Source organism: Cornus florida, unplaced genomic scaffold (assembly GCF_030987335.1).
Source record: "Cornus florida cultivar Cherokee Brave unplaced genomic scaffold, ASM3098733v1 CherokeeBrave_3.0.0_Hap2_Chr07, whole genome shotgun sequence".
Taxonomy (NCBI): Eukaryota; Viridiplantae; Streptophyta; class Magnoliopsida; order Cornales; family Cornaceae; genus Cornus; species Cornus florida.
The window spans coordinates 54,978,140-54,994,077 of record NW_026775577.1 but is presented as its reverse complement, the minus strand read 5'-3'; the positions used below and the strand labels follow the sequence as shown (position 1 = coordinate 54,994,077).

Below are 15,938 nucleotides of genomic sequence, written 5' to 3'. Positions count from 1 at the left end.
TGCCCCACCAAAGAATAATGTGTAGTGGAGACTCATTCCTCATGGAAAGGTCACACAATTGAACATGTCAATGCGGTGACGACTTTGAGAAGTGGAAAGATTATTGACAACCAAATAGGTATTCCCAATGAAGAGAGTGAACCGGTGCAACCAAAAGTTGACACCCGTCCCGTTTCTCATCATATTCCTCCTTCATTTAATGTGCATGATCATCCTATTGAGAAAATTTTGGAAAATGATTTGAAAGATGAATTGAACAAAGCTTTGAAAAAGGATTTTAAAAATTCTTGTGTTGAAGATTCTCCAAAAAAAGATTTTGAAAATGTTTTTGAGCTAAGAGCTCTATTTCTCGATGCCTTAAAAGTGTCCATCTCTCTTGACAAGCAAAAGACCAAGACCAATGAAATCATTGAAATGTTTAGGCAAGTGAAGGTTAATCTTCCGCTTTTGGATGCAATCAACCAAATTCCGGCTTATGCCAAGTTTTTAAAGATCTTTGCACGCAAAAGAGGAAGAACAAGAGCCAAGCACCAAGAAGAATGGTCTTGACCGGGCAAGTAAGCTCCATTTTACAACATAACACTTTCCCAAAGTTTAAGGACCCCAGTTCACCTACTACTTCTTGCATCATTGGTAACCATGTCATTAATCGGGATCTTCTTGACTTAGGAGCAAGTGTTAACCTTCTTCTATATTCAGTATATGTCAAATTGGGCTTAGGAGACTAAAAACCGACGTCGGTAGTTTTGCAACTTGCCGACCGATCCATCAAAAAGCCCCGGGGTATCATTAAAGATGTTTTGATTAAGATTGATAAGTTTTTCTTCCCCGTCAATTTCATTGTCATTGACACAGAACCGATTTTAAATCCCAAGAGCTAAATTCCCGTTATCCTTAGTCGTCCTTTCTTGGCAACCGCGAATGCCAACATAAATTGTAGGACAGGGATAATGAAAATCTCATTTGGGTTTATGAAAGTGAAGTTGAACATTTTTAATCCAACCCCAAATTCCATAGACAAGCATGAAGAAGTGTGTGTTATTAAAAAATGCATTGCTAATGCGCTTTATGAAGTAGAGTCTTTGCTTGAAACTAGAACCTTGAAAGATAAATCTTTTAAAAAGAATTCAAAGAATGTTATTGCAAAACCAAGTGTTGCAAGGGCATGGAAGCCCAAGAGTTGTTTTAACCAAGGACCATCAATGTCGTTTGAGCCAAATCTAATGAGTTCTTTAGAGAACCATTTGTTGGATGGGGTTCGAAATGTTTTTCACCCCATCAAGGAGAAGATGCATAACAAGATATTTGATCTGGGCTAAAAGAGCCCAACATCTTGTTAGAGACGTTAAAGACTAGTAAATGCTTCGTAGGGTTTACAATCTTATTCCTCCCTCATTTCTATTTTATCTTTCATTTCTTGCGTCGTCTAGATATGTTTTGGAATTCATACATATGGCTAGGATTTTGATTAAGTATGCATGCACTTTTATTCTGAAAATAGGCATTTTATCCCTATTCGATCGATCTCAAAAGAGGTTTGATTGATCGAACATTCATCCCTGCATCCAATCATCTCTCTGTTCCATCGTGCGAATATTTCCTGCATAAATCAGCCCTCTGTGTATTGTTCAAAAATTTCTTTTGATCGATCTGAGTACTCCAAGATCGATCGAAATTGTCCTTGGATCGATTTTCACTCCACAGTTAGAAATTTTTTTGAGATCCATAAAAAAGGGCCTCTCTATGCATCGTTCGAGCTTGTCTGTAGGTTTTCACCTGTTCGATCGATCGAAGTATCTTCCTGATCGATCTAGGCTTGATCGATCTGTATTCCTTTGTTGACTTTGACTTTGACTGCCTTTGAATTTTAAATTTAATTTTGACTTTGTAATTTTGAATTTTGTCTTTTAATTATTAAAAAAAAAAATTCAAAAATACTCTGTCGTTTTGAGGCATGGATCGATCTGAGGTCTTTTCAGATCGATCTATATTCGATTGATCAGAAATTTTTCCTAATCGATTGAACTTTTCGAGGAATGTTTTTTAAAATAGAAGCCAATAGTCATTTTGATCGATACCAGAGATCGATCCAAAACCCTAGCTTCTCTCCCATCGCTGCAACCCTTCTTTCCCATCTCCGAAGAGCCTCCGGCGAGTTCCCAGAGCTTCGAATCTTGTCTCCATATCTCAGATCTCATCTCATCTCCTTCGTATTCTTGGTTTTGGTAAGTTGCGTTTTATTTCCAATTTAAACTTCAATCGCTTTGTGTTTTTGCACTTGCCATGTTAGATCTGAGATGCTATGTTGATTTCTTTTACATATATGAAGTTTCCAAACTTGTGTATATACGTGTATATATATGTATATATATATTTATATATTTTTTATTCCGAATTTGATTTTAGGGTCACGGGCCGCGAAAAGTGACCAATATTGTGTTGTTGTTGTGTGAGAGGGCCCCACGAGCTTGCTCGGGTGCCCCCGTGCCATCCACGTCGCAGATCTGTGACTTTTCAAAATTTTCACAGCAGTTAGATCGATTGAACATATTCTCTGATCGATCGGAGAATGATCGATCGAACTTAGTCATAATCGATCGGACAGAGATCGATCTCATACCTTCCCGATCGATTAAACTTCATAGATTTGCATATACACACTTCACACACCATCCTTAGTGTTCATGCTAGTTTCTTGTTGCCTAATGCCTGTGTTTTCCACATTGGATGCATTCCATACTTACACTATTGAGCATGTTTCACTTAGTCATTATTTATTTAGCTGCGTCATCACTTGCGTAGATTCATGATTCTTATTCTGAGTTATCTATCTTATTTGACATACATGTTTCTATATACTATGCCTCAAATCTTTAGTATCTGTTACTGATTTTACAAGTGTTTCATTCTTTTGCAGGCCATGGCACGGGTTAAGACAGTTGCCCGTAGATAGTATGAGAGGCGAGTCCTACGGAAACTAAAGGTGTCAGAGGACCAGGCAGGTCCTTCTCATATTTCAGACTCACCTCCTGAGCCAGCTCCAGCTCAGTCCCCCTTATTTGATTCCAGATTGCAGTCTTCAGAGGCTGCATCTTCTTCGTCTCATTCAGATGAGGCTGAGCATGTACCTTCTCCTTCTCCACCACCGGCACAGCATGGCCAGGTCAGGGACAAACCCGACAGGAGATACTCACTCCTTTCAGTGGCGTATGAGTCAGTTTTTGACATTTCTTTGTTCTCTCGGTACATTCTAACCCGGGCAGCTTACGAGGACATAGACCGGAGGGGCATTTCAGCTATATTCACCCCTGTCACTTATCCAGTCTTCCCACGGCTTGTTCGGTTGTTCTACCAGAACCTCCGGCCGGCCTCGGGTAATCTATCAGAGCTACAGACCACCATCGATGGCCACCCCATCTGGATCACAGTAGAGTCCTTAGCCAAATCTTCCAGGTGCCCCCATGTTTGCCCTCCCGATCTTGATTATCCTATTCTGGAGAGGAGGCCTTTTGATGCGAATATGGCCGTTACATAAACTGGCCACTATGCAGATAGCGAGACCTTCGCCACCCGGACCTATCTGCCAGATGACTTGTGGTTCTTTGATTCGGTCCTATACCGAAATATATGTATGACGAGCCATAAGGTCCATAGGCGTTCAGACTATTTGGTTGCCCTCTACTCATTCTACATAAGCTACTGGGTATCTATTCCAGCCCTTTACTGGAGTTTCATGATGAAGCTCTACTCCAGCTACATTAGCAAGGCCAAGCCCAGGCGAGCCACATTTCTTCCCTTTAGCCATCTTATCACTCAGATTCTCAGAGATCAGTGCTATCCATTCCATCCAGACGAGCGCCCAGAGACAAGAGCTTGCCACTTTAGCAAGAAGGATTGAAACAAAAGCTACAATGCTCTTATCAAGAGTCTACTTGAGGACACTGTGATAGTAGCTGAGGAGGCTGAAGAGGAGGAGATGGCAGCAGCAGTAGCAGACGATCTAGCAGATCCACCGGTGGCTGTGGATGTGCATATGGATATAGACCTGGAGCAGCAGCCTCCAGAGGAGCTACAACATCACTCTCCAGTTGGGTCGCCAGTTCATTTCCAAGAGCAGACTCAGGACATATATCAGTCTCCCGATCTGGTTATACCTGAGGCTCCAGTATAGACACCCGGCCTGGGAGAACGTGTCCAGGCATTGGAGGATGCAATGGTATCTCTCAAAATAGACATTTCTACACTCTGTACGGACGTCTTAGTTGCGTTGCGTGACATATCCAGAGATATTCGGGGATCATGCCCTACTTGCCCGACCTCCTTTTCCTGATCTCTTTATCTCTATATCATCATTTTTATATCTGTGATATTTGACTGTCTTTTTAATACTGTTACTATATTTTTGCGGCCAGTCTGTTGGCCCAGACACTGTGATGTACATTATTTTTTTTTTTAATCTTTTTATACATGTTATCTTTTGGATGTCATATCTCTATATTGATATATCTATCTATGATTGACTCCATTATCAGGTGCATTCCAGTGACTTCAGTGAGAGAGAGTGCTGCCCAAATTTTCAGGACCACCCTTTTTCTTCTCTCTTTACTTCAATTCTTGTCCCATTTACACTTGTATGCCCACTGTGCACTATTATTATCCCTTTTGTTATCTGATGAGTTTTATTCAAGTGTCACATTTTCAGGACCACAGTTAATCCCAAGTTTGGGGGGGGGGGGGGGGGAGGTTATACCACCCACTTCGGATACTTGTGTCCCGGCCATTCTTTGCCATAGCTGCACTGGTATACTCTTTCCATTGTTCTCTTTGCACATTGAGGACATTGTGCCATTTAAGTTTGGAGGTAATGATGTTAAATACAGTATTTGCTTTCAATTCAAAATTTTAAGCATGACTTGTATATTTGAGGGATTTTCTATGATTGGTCCATAACTAGCCATGATTTTGATCTTTTGAGGACTATATTGCTTAAAATTTAAAAAATTGCTCGACTTAAGAGTCCAATACTCCTTGTATGCCTTGTGGATGCCATTTAGGAGTAAATTTTTCAAAAGATTGATATCTTGCTTGCATTTGTGATCCACATCATCCTGATTTTGTGATTGTTTTGAGATTCACTCTAGGATTCTATACTAGCATAGGTGCATAATAGCATTCATTTGTGGGGTACATGCTTTGTTGATTATTGAATTGATTATATCCCAATTAAGCTAGTAGTGCATTGAAAGCTTTCATTTTGACAAAAGTGGATAACAATCCCTTTTCATTGAGTAGCGGGATTCTAGCCTCATTAAGCACTGAATTTCTCACGCTGAAAGGTGGAGGGCCCAAACTCTAGGTTTATCAATTGACTTAAAAAAAAAAAAAAAAAAAAGTTATAAAAGTAAATAAAAAATGTGAGGACTTCTCCCAAAATGTGAGAAGTGAGAAATGATTAGATGGAGGTTGTTTTGATTTGTGACGTAGTTGATTTGAGCTTGTAAGTCCGTAGGGATGTTTGAACACCTAGTGCCCTAAAACTGTCCAGTTTGGGAGTCATTGACTTAACGCTAGACCTCATGAATCGCTAGAAAGCTTAATAGATCACTACATTGCACCATGTTTCCATCTTTGATCCTAAATAAACAATAAAAAATAAAAAATAAAAAATTGAGAAACAAAATAAGTGCACCTAGTTGAATAAAACTTTAATAAAAGGTCCACTCTTTATTTTGATGATCGGGACTAGATTTGTGTGCTAGTTTGAGGGTAAAGATGTGGTCATTTCTTTAGTTAGCTTAGATAGCAACACACTTGATGCCCGTCCACTCAAAAGGATTCTAGTGTTGCTTTGATTTGCATGATCATTTTCTTGATGTGTAGAGGACCATACTTACTTGCTTGATGTTAAAATTTTGGGAGATTGGTTGGAAATGGTTGAAAAATTGCATACTTGAGGTAGTTTTCTCCCAATGCTTGTTTGCAATATTGGTGCCTCTTTTGTGAGAATGAGCTTAATGTTTGTGGGTATCATTTCTGGAAACCCTCATGAGACTTCACTCATCCACTAGGGGTAACCTAAGGGTTTAAAAGGCTTGCTGCATATGCTAAATGCAATCGCGTTCCCTACGAAAGTGGCGTTATCCATTTATTACTTTCTAGTTCATAGTTGTATAGTTGTTCATTTCATTCTTTTACTTTATAGTTCATTGCCAGGGACTAGCAATATTTAAGTTTGGGGGTGTGAAGAGCGCTGAAAAGTGCAAATTTAAACCTCTTAAGCTTAGGTATTCTAGGACCTTTATCTATCTTATTTTCCCGTTTTAGACTAATTTCGTGTTATTGTCCTTTTTAGGTGCTTATCCCAAAAATAAGTTAACTCAGCCAAATAAGAGCTTAAAAGAAGCTAACTCAGGCTGGATGGAAGAAAGGAGCAAAGTGGAAGCAAAATGAAGCAAAGAGTGGAAATTCAGCAAGTTTGATCGATCTCAACCATCATTCGATCGATCGAAATGTGATCGATCCAGACTTTTCAAGATGGATCCAAGCCTTTGTCCTTATCCAAAAGAATCCACCAATTTCGATCGATCCAACTTTTCTTCGATCGATCGAAATTCTTGATCTTATCCACACCTACCACCTCACTTACCACTTTTGTCTTTTTCTCAAAATATCTCAAAAATATCTCAGATATTTGTCTTTATTCAAAAAGGCGCCGCCAAGCATGATCGATCTCTGCAGCATTCGATGAATCTCAGCCAAGTTCGATTGATCTCACCAAAGTTCGATCGATCGAACCTCCTCAAGTCCGAAAAAAATAAAGTTCCAGCTCATTAAAAGTTGGCCCAGGGTGCAATCAATTCAAGGACCATATTGCACGAGTCCAGACCATAGGGGGTGACATTTGAGCCTCCTATATAAGGATTTTGAGCCACTTTTACATGGGGGAACATATCACATAACATATATCATATCTCATATCTTTGAGAGGAGGCTAGAGAGACTAGAGAGAGCTTTTACACATCTTTGGGAGTTCTTCCATTCTTCTAGGGTTTTCATCAAGAAGGAGGTCATTCCTACCATGGAGATAGTACTTGAGGGTTGGATGATTACTTCAATGAGTGGCTAGACATCTACTTAGGGCTAGAGTAGCCCCTAAGTTTGCTTCCTAGACTTAATGCTTTGTATATTTTTCGGGATTTACTTGTAACAAATGTTTTGATCTTAAATTTGTATATATATCTTTTGGTTTTTACTTGATGTGTATGGATTAATGCTTTCAATTGATTATCTATTTCTAATCATATGTCTATGTATGCTGGAATGGATGATTCATGTACTTTTCTTTAGATTTAATGGAATTTATGCATGTCTATGTGTATGGATGAAGTTAATCTAAAGATGATCAAAACATAGTGCTTAATTGAACACTCTTGCAATTTATTTGATGGTTCACACTTGTTTCTTGATGGATTATGCCACACCTTTAGCTTACTTAGTTTAATTTACATGTCTTTAGTGTTGATGTAGTGTAGTTGCTTTAGATTCATAGATAGGTGGACAATCTATTCTTATTCCTTGGTGTTCTATGCTTGTGAATGCAAAGAGTGTATGTTTCTAGATAATTGTGTGTGCATAAATTATAGTTTCATTGAATGGATTTTGGTCTCATTTGATAGGTTATGCTTTCCATTTGATGTACCTTGACAATCTATACTCATTTGCTATCCATGTCTAGTTTCAATTAATGTCACACACACCCACAAGTTATAATTCAATTTTCCCATTGATATACAATTGCTAGTGTCTAGTGAAGTCAAGCTTAGAGGTGAGCTCTAGTACCCCAAGTCCTCTCCTCTATATCTTTTTCCTACTTTCTAAATTGTTACTTTTGCTTGCTTTAATTCTAATTGCAGTGTAGTTTAATGAACCAAATAATCGACCTTTGATCACTTGACCTACTAACCCTGAGCATTGTTTCCATTATTAGTGCACCCTAAATCCTTTGGGACGATCCCTACTCACCCTACCTATATTTTTCGTTAGTGGTGGTAGTGACATTTATAAATGTAAAACTTGGCCATGCTAATCTGCACTCAAATTTGGCCGCACCGTGCAGGCGACACCAGACATCATGCATCTCTGAAAAGTTTTCGATGCATTACATAACCCATAAGGCATGCGATGATAAGCAAAAGTACCAAAAGGACAAGTGAAGGTGGTCTTCTCTTAATCTTGAGGATCTACAGCCACTTGGTTATAGCCAGAATAACCATCAAAAAAATAATAGTAACTTTGGCCAGCTAACCTTTCTAGGATTTGATCAATGAATGGGAGCTGAAAATGATCTTTCCTAGTTACAGAGTTTAGTTTCCAGTAATCTATGCACACACGCCAACCAGTGGTGGTGCGTTGTGGCACAAGTTCTCTTGCTGAATTTTTAGCAACGGTGAGGCTGGACTTCTTTGGAACAACTTGAGTGGGGCTTACCCACTTGCTATCTGAGATGGGGTAGATAATCCCCGCATCTAATAGCTTGATTACCTCTTTCATGACAACCTCCTTCATGTTAGGATTCAACCGACGCTGCACCTCTCAGAAAGGTTTAGCTTCTTCCTCCAAAAGAATGCGGTGCATGCAAATGGAAGGGTCAATTCTTTTTAAATTAGCCACCGCCCAACCGATAGCTTATTTGTGCTCTTATAACACTGCTAAAAGGTTATTTTCTTAGTCGTGAGAAATATCCAATGCAATAATGACCGGAATAGTTTTGTTTACACCAAGAAAAACATACTTGAAATTAATTGGGAACGGATTCAATTCAAGTTAAGGTGGAGATTTCAGTGAAGGGACAGGAGGAGTGCTAGAAATTAATGGAAGAAGTTCCTTTGGCACTTTCCAAGAAGGAAAGTCTGAGATTACATTGGCTTCAAGCAAAGAGTTGACTTCACGAATGGATTGATCAATATCAAAATTTTTGAAATCAAAATGAGTTAAGTAAGTTTCAAAAGGATCTAGACTTAAAATAAGTGGGAGGGATTTTTTAACCACTTCATCAATGATGTCAAGAGATAAACACTTATATTCCTCTTGAGGGTGTTGAGAAGCACTAAAGATGTTAAGCTTCACCTTCATATTTCCAAAAGAAATATCCATCACCCCGATTCGGCAATTAATTGAAGCATTAGCCATAGCTAAGAAAGGCCGACCAAGGATCATAGGAATATGTTTTATTGGATTATGGACTGGTTCAGTATCTAGAACCACAAAGTCTACCGGAAAGTAAAAGTTATCCACCTTGATGAGTACATCTTCAATGATACCACGAGGTTGTTTTACAGATCTATCCACAAGTTGCAAGACAACCAAAGTGGATTTGAGTTCTCTTAAGTGAAGTTACAGGTATACGGAGTAAGGAATCAGATTTACACATGATCCTAAGTCAATGAGGGCCTTTTCTATCTCATTATCTCCAATGATACATGAGATTGTCGGGGCACCCGGATCCTTAAACTTCGGAGGTGTATTATGCTGAATGATAGCACTTGCTTGCTCAGTTAGCCTCAACTTTTAAGGAATATTGCTCTTAGAAGTGCATTTTTTAGTACACAAATCTTTAAGAAATTTTGCATAAGGTAGAATTTTCTTAATGGCATCAAGGAGAGGAACGTTAATCTTTACTTGCTTAAAGACTTAAAACATTTCCTGAATTTTATCGCCCTTTTTCCCAAAATGTGTGGACTCTATGAGGCGTTGAGGAAAAGAAGCCTTGGGCTTATAAGATGTTTCAACATTTTAGATTGGCGGATTTGGAATTTCTGTACTATCTTTCAGATTCTTGGATGAAGAAATTGAATCCTTGGGAGCAAGATTTTTAATTTTTTTCATCAACCTTATTGTCCACAATTCTTCCACTCCGAAGTGTGGTGATTGCTTAAACTTGCTTAAGATTTGATCCACTCGGAGGAGTGATCTCATCAATCATATATTGCCTTTTCGGGTTCACCACAAGTTGAGCTAGAAGTTTTCCTGTATCCTTCTTATGAGCTGATTTATTAAATTAACCATTTATCCCAGTTGGGTTTCAATATTGGCTATTGATTCGGAATGAGTATTAACCAATTGCACAATTAATTGCATACCACTAAGAGTAGCCATTATCTACTTATTGGAGATTACTAGCTCATCGAATTGAGACTATTGAGAAAGAACAGGATTTTGATTAGAAAAATTCGCATTATATAAAGGAGGACGATAGCTTGAAGAAGCCTGAAATTGCCGATTCACGGACTGAGAATTAGATTAATTAGATTACCCAGACCTTGAAATGATGAATTTTGTAGGGCTTGTTGCCTCCACGAGAAATTTGGATGATCTCTCCAACCCGGATTATATGTATTGGAGTAAGGATTATTTCCTGGGCGAGAGAACATGGCACTGGCCTGTTCTAGCATACCTTCAGAAAATTGCTCCGGTGTGGGGCAATCTTTCGTATTATGAAAAGTGCTTGTGCAATGTGCACGCATAGCACTTGATGAAAAATTCTGAGAAGATGAGAGATGTGGTGCCACAAGCTGAAAAACTTTGTGGGCTATGGCATCCACTTGAGAAGATTTTTCCCTAAGAGTCCATGGTTAACACGAATTTGGGGGTTTAACCACATTAGATGTAGAGGCTCTACGAGAACTATGTTGCATAGAATTTTCGCTTATGTTCTCAAGTAGAGTCCATGCATCATCTGGATTTTTTGACATGAACATACCCCCACACGAAGAATCCATTAATTGTCTATGTGGTTCTGTTAAACCATTATAGAAGGCTTACACCAATTGCCACTTTGGAATTTGATGGTGCGAACACTTCCTCATAAAATCTTGAAGTCTCTCCCATGTCTCATAGAATATTTCCCCATCAATTTGGGAAAAGTTAAGAATGGATCGATGCATTTGATTAGTCTTACTCACAGGATAGTAATTTTTAAGAAATTTTTGTTGCAATTAAACCTATAAAGTGATGAAATTTGTAACAAGAGAGTTCAACCAATATTTTGCTCTATCTTTCAAAGAGAATGGGAAGAGAAGCATATGAAGTGCATCTTGGGGAAAGTCCCTCATCTTGATGGTGGAACAGATTTTCAAAAACTCATCAAGATGTTTATAAGGATCCTCATTATCAAACCCATGATATGTTGGAAGCATTTGAATTGTGGTAGATTTGATCTCATAATGATGAGCCTCAATATTGGGTATGACAATGCATGATGGAGATATATATGTAGAAGGTACAAAATAATCCCTTAGAGTCATTGGGGCTAAATTTTCATTTTCAGCTCTACGAATTTTGAGATTATCTTATTCATTAGCCATTTTGTCTACTTTAATTTCAAGTTCTCTTAAAATTTCGGGATCCCCAAGGTTCCTTCTTTGTTGTCTAAGAGTTCTTTCAAGTAAAACAATATCAATTGGTTCTTTAAGATGTGGTAAAGATGATGATCTACGACCTACCATCAACTATCAAATACAACAATCACAACAGCCCTTCACCAATACATCCACATACATTGATCCCTTTCTCCTCAATTCAACAATAATGAAAATAGATTAAATTGGCCACGACAAGGACCTATGCTCTGAATAAAACAAGAAATTGCAATAGCCTCGACAAGGGCCAAACAAGGAATAAACTAGGAACTTCAAAAACTTACCCAAAGTCCTTAAGACTTCAAATTTCGCAATTAAATTTCCTAGAAAGTTCTTAGTCCCTAGTAACATAAAAACATAAAAAATATAAAAATATATATACAATCAAACAATAAATCAATTTTTAAATTCTAATTACAAAACCGTATGCAATCCCCGGCAACGGCGCCAAAGGTTGATGCGCACAAATGTGTACCACTTAAAAATACCACTTATAACAATATAACATTCATCATTGCAGATTAATGCTATAGTAGGGGGTTGTCGAACCACAAGGATTGCTAGTTTATGGCAAACAGAATTGTAAAATTACTTCCTAATTTGATAATAGAGATGATAATTCGATTGGTTTGTCACTTAACCTACAAATTTAAATTTCATAAAACAGTAAATAATGTGATTAAAATGGATTGAACTTATAAAGAGAAGGCTAGGAAATTGACTTCACCTCAACTCATAAACATAGTAAATTGCACTCAACTTGGGAATAGACAATTATATATATAAAATGATATGTAGAAGTATAAAACTACCACAACATCGTCAAGAAGATCATACATTTCAGGACTAAGCATAACCAATCTTTGGTTAGCATGGTTCATCCACCTAAACTAGGTTGTGGTATGAACCATCTTCCCTAGGCATGGCCTAGCAAGGTCCTTCAATGGTATGTTACAACATATGAAATCAATTAAATATCATAAATTATCTTCAGTTGTTATGGATCATCTACCTAACTACGTTAATCTAAAGGTGTAGCATGGTCCATCATCCTTAAGCATAATCTATATAAATGCTCAATTACATGCCAATATAACCATTCCATAAATTCTTTCCCATTGTCACTATAGGAAATCAAGTGTATAATTGTGTCAATGTGATTTTTAAGACAAGATAAACAAATCAACAAAATTGTATATTCAAATGATAATCAAATACACCAATTCAATGTAAACTACATCAATTTAATGTAAACACTTCTAATTTATGAAACTGAATATATACAATTAAGAATTCCCAAATTGAAATATAATCTAACACATGTTTATTTGGTCTAGGTTACATTAACTCCCTAGAAAGGGAATTAGCCTCTCATAGATATGGCAGTAACCTCCAGGATTGAAGAAGAGAAAAAAATCCCTTCTTTCACCATTGTTGCAAAGCTTAGCATCCAAACCCTAAAATAATCTTTTCCTCACAATATCTTTTCAAAAACCAAAACTAACTGACTTTCTTCAAGCCTTTTCCCCTCTCTTATCCTTATGTGAGTTTCAGAATACAATCACTCGTTCAAAATTCGAATTTCCACTCAAAATAGAACAAAATCGGACTTAATTAAAATGAGGGCCCGTGGTCTTGTGTCCGGACGTGAAGAATGGCATTCGGACGCAAGGCCCTGATGGTTTGGCATCTGGACGCCAATTCTTGCATCCGGATGCGAGGTACTGAAAGGTGGCATTCGGACACGAGTTCTTGCGTCTGGATGCGAGGCATTTTACTTTAGCTTCTTCTTCTTTCTTTAGCTCTGGTTGCATCCATCGCCTATTCAAGTCATTTGCCTTTGAAACCCACTTGATATGTAGGCCCGATATGACTTGTGCTCCAAAAAACCCTTAAAACCTTATTCTTATTCCTTTTTAGCAATAAGACCTGCAAAAACACAAAAACATAAAAATGTAGTTAATCTATATACACAGGATCAAATAATGGGCTTAACTAATGCAATTAAGGGCACTTAAATATGCAATATTTGACACTTATCAGCCCAATAGAGCACAACATGATTAATGAGGACTTTCCCTGTTTTGATTATGAGTTTATATCGGTCTTTGATACTTTAGAGAGTGAGGAGATGTTGATCACTATAGAGGTAGGAGAAGAGGATGAAGAACTTGTTGAAGAGGGCCTTCCTTCTATTATCTCCAAAGACCCTCTTAAGACATGCTTTTTTGAAACGTATAAAAATTATGGTTTTGACCTTGGAAGCTCCAAAAATGAAATGAATTCTCTAATGGACTCTTTAGCTAACTTGGAAGTTGAGGATATGGTGATTTTTTAGGAAGAGAAAAAGGATGAAGAGAAGGTGTTTCTTGATATTCCAATTTAGTCTTCGAAAGACTTTGCCTTGTCAAGTGCAAGGCCTCTCATCATTGATTTTATTTTCAAGACCATGGATGAAAGGAACGAAATCATCTCTTTCATTCCTTTTCAAGTCGTTCTTTTGGAGGATGATTTTATTGTTGTAAGTGAGGCATTAAATGAGAAAATGGAAAAGAGGGTCAATAATGATGTTTCATATCTGGTCTTTGATTCTTTCAACTAGTGAGTCAACCCAACGTCTTGCTAGAGATGTTAAACACTACCATTCGTAGAGTTTCACAACTCTATTCCTTCCACATTTCTTTTTATTTTTCATTTATTAACTCGTCTAGATATGTTCCATTGTACTTCATTGTCAAAAATCAGGTTTTTAGACCATATTCATGCATTTTGGGGCCCTAGAAAAATTTCTGCCTTTGAAAAAAAAAATTTGAAATTAAACATTTTGTGCCCAAGCACCACCCAGTTCAATTGATCGAAGACTTTCTTGATCGATCAACGCTTATTCCGATCGATTGAAAATGGTCTCAATTGATTGAAAATAATTTTGATTGATCGGAATTGCGTCGAAATTTTTTGATCCCAGGGCAATAATGTTTATGTTTTCGATCGATCATGGCCCAGCTCGATCGATTGAAGTAAATTTCAATCAATCGAGCACTGTTCATTAAAAAAAATTGTCAAAAAAATAAAATAAAAATAAAAAAGAGTTTTATTTTTATCTTTTATTATTTTGTTTTTGCATCCTTTCTTACTTTTTGTTTTTCATTTCTTGCATTGTACATATTCTTTCATTACATTTTACCTTCTCTATTTTTCTTTTTGTATTTTGTTCATGCATTTTATTCTTTGATTTTCTTGCATTTTGTATATACTTGCTTTCATTAAATGAAAAATATAAAAAATTCACCATTGTGCCCTTCTGTGTAGTCATGCTACTTTCATATTTTCTATTGGGCTTGATCCGTATCTCTCTTTCATCTTGTGCTATATTGCCTTAGAATGCTTGATTTTTTTATCTTATCCTGTGACGACCCTAGATTTTTCAACCCAGTGTGTCCTGTGATGAACCAAAAGAATGACCCGATAACGGATTCGAAATGTGGAAATGAAGGAAACTAAGTGGTCACTAGAAATGTACGTCATCCCTAAGGCATCAAAATGACTCCCCATGGCATGATCAAATTGCATTATATGCTATTGTGTGATGATGTGAACGTACACGCAAATGTAAAATGGTATTTTAAACATGCTACAATGGCCCATGGCCTTATTACAACTCATTTACAACATTTGACATGTTAGACCTCCAAGTTAGAAAAATTACATTTCATAGACAAATCATGAACATGCTAACACTTGCATGTGAACAAGAATGTTTCTAAAGAAGCTCAACTCAGCAAATCACCCAAGCAATTGCAATCTCCAATCTTGTATCCTGTACCTGAAATATGCCCCAATATCGTAGGGGTGAGTAACATAAAGCTACTCGTAGGAAATGAGCATGCATCGACCTACGTTTTACAAGTATACATGATTTAATCATTGTGGTTCATTCTACCTAACGTCTATGTCAAAGGTGAGACTCAGGAAGCATCCTAGCTACCTAAGATCATTTCTAGCATAAAGCATATCCTTTATACAATTTCAACAACACAAGAGCATGCTACACATAGCAATAAGATATAACATGCTTACACAAAGCAACTAGTTAGAAACATGCTTACACAAAGCAACCAGATAGAAACATACTTACACCAAGCAACTAGATATAGATTCTCAAAGTTATCAACTTGAAATCTAAATGCTAAATCAACTAAATATAGCAATTTAGTATGGATGTACTTAACAACATCAAATCGCCAATAGCTAAAACCACAGTCACAATATAAACATGATTGATAACTTGGAATTGAATGCGAAAACAAATAGTGGAAGACTTGGACATTACGTCTCGGACTAAACCAAGAACAAATTGGTTATTCCGGGCATTAACCCGCTGGGAAGACCACCCTAGTGTGCACTATCTCAATTGGGGAGAACTCATACCTCCCGCACTAAAGCCGAACTTTAGCCATATCATAGTAACAATGTCCCAAGACTCCAAAATAATCAAATAAGTTCACAACTTATACGTAATTT

At 37.4% G+C, this 15,938-nt stretch overlaps 1 pseudogene; it reads right to left on the bottom strand.

Annotated features, from left to right (window-relative positions):
- Nucleotides 1-15,938, bottom strand: part of LOC132266228 (uncharacterized) — a 248,948-nt pseudogene that overhangs the window by 168,847 nt on the left and 64,163 nt on the right.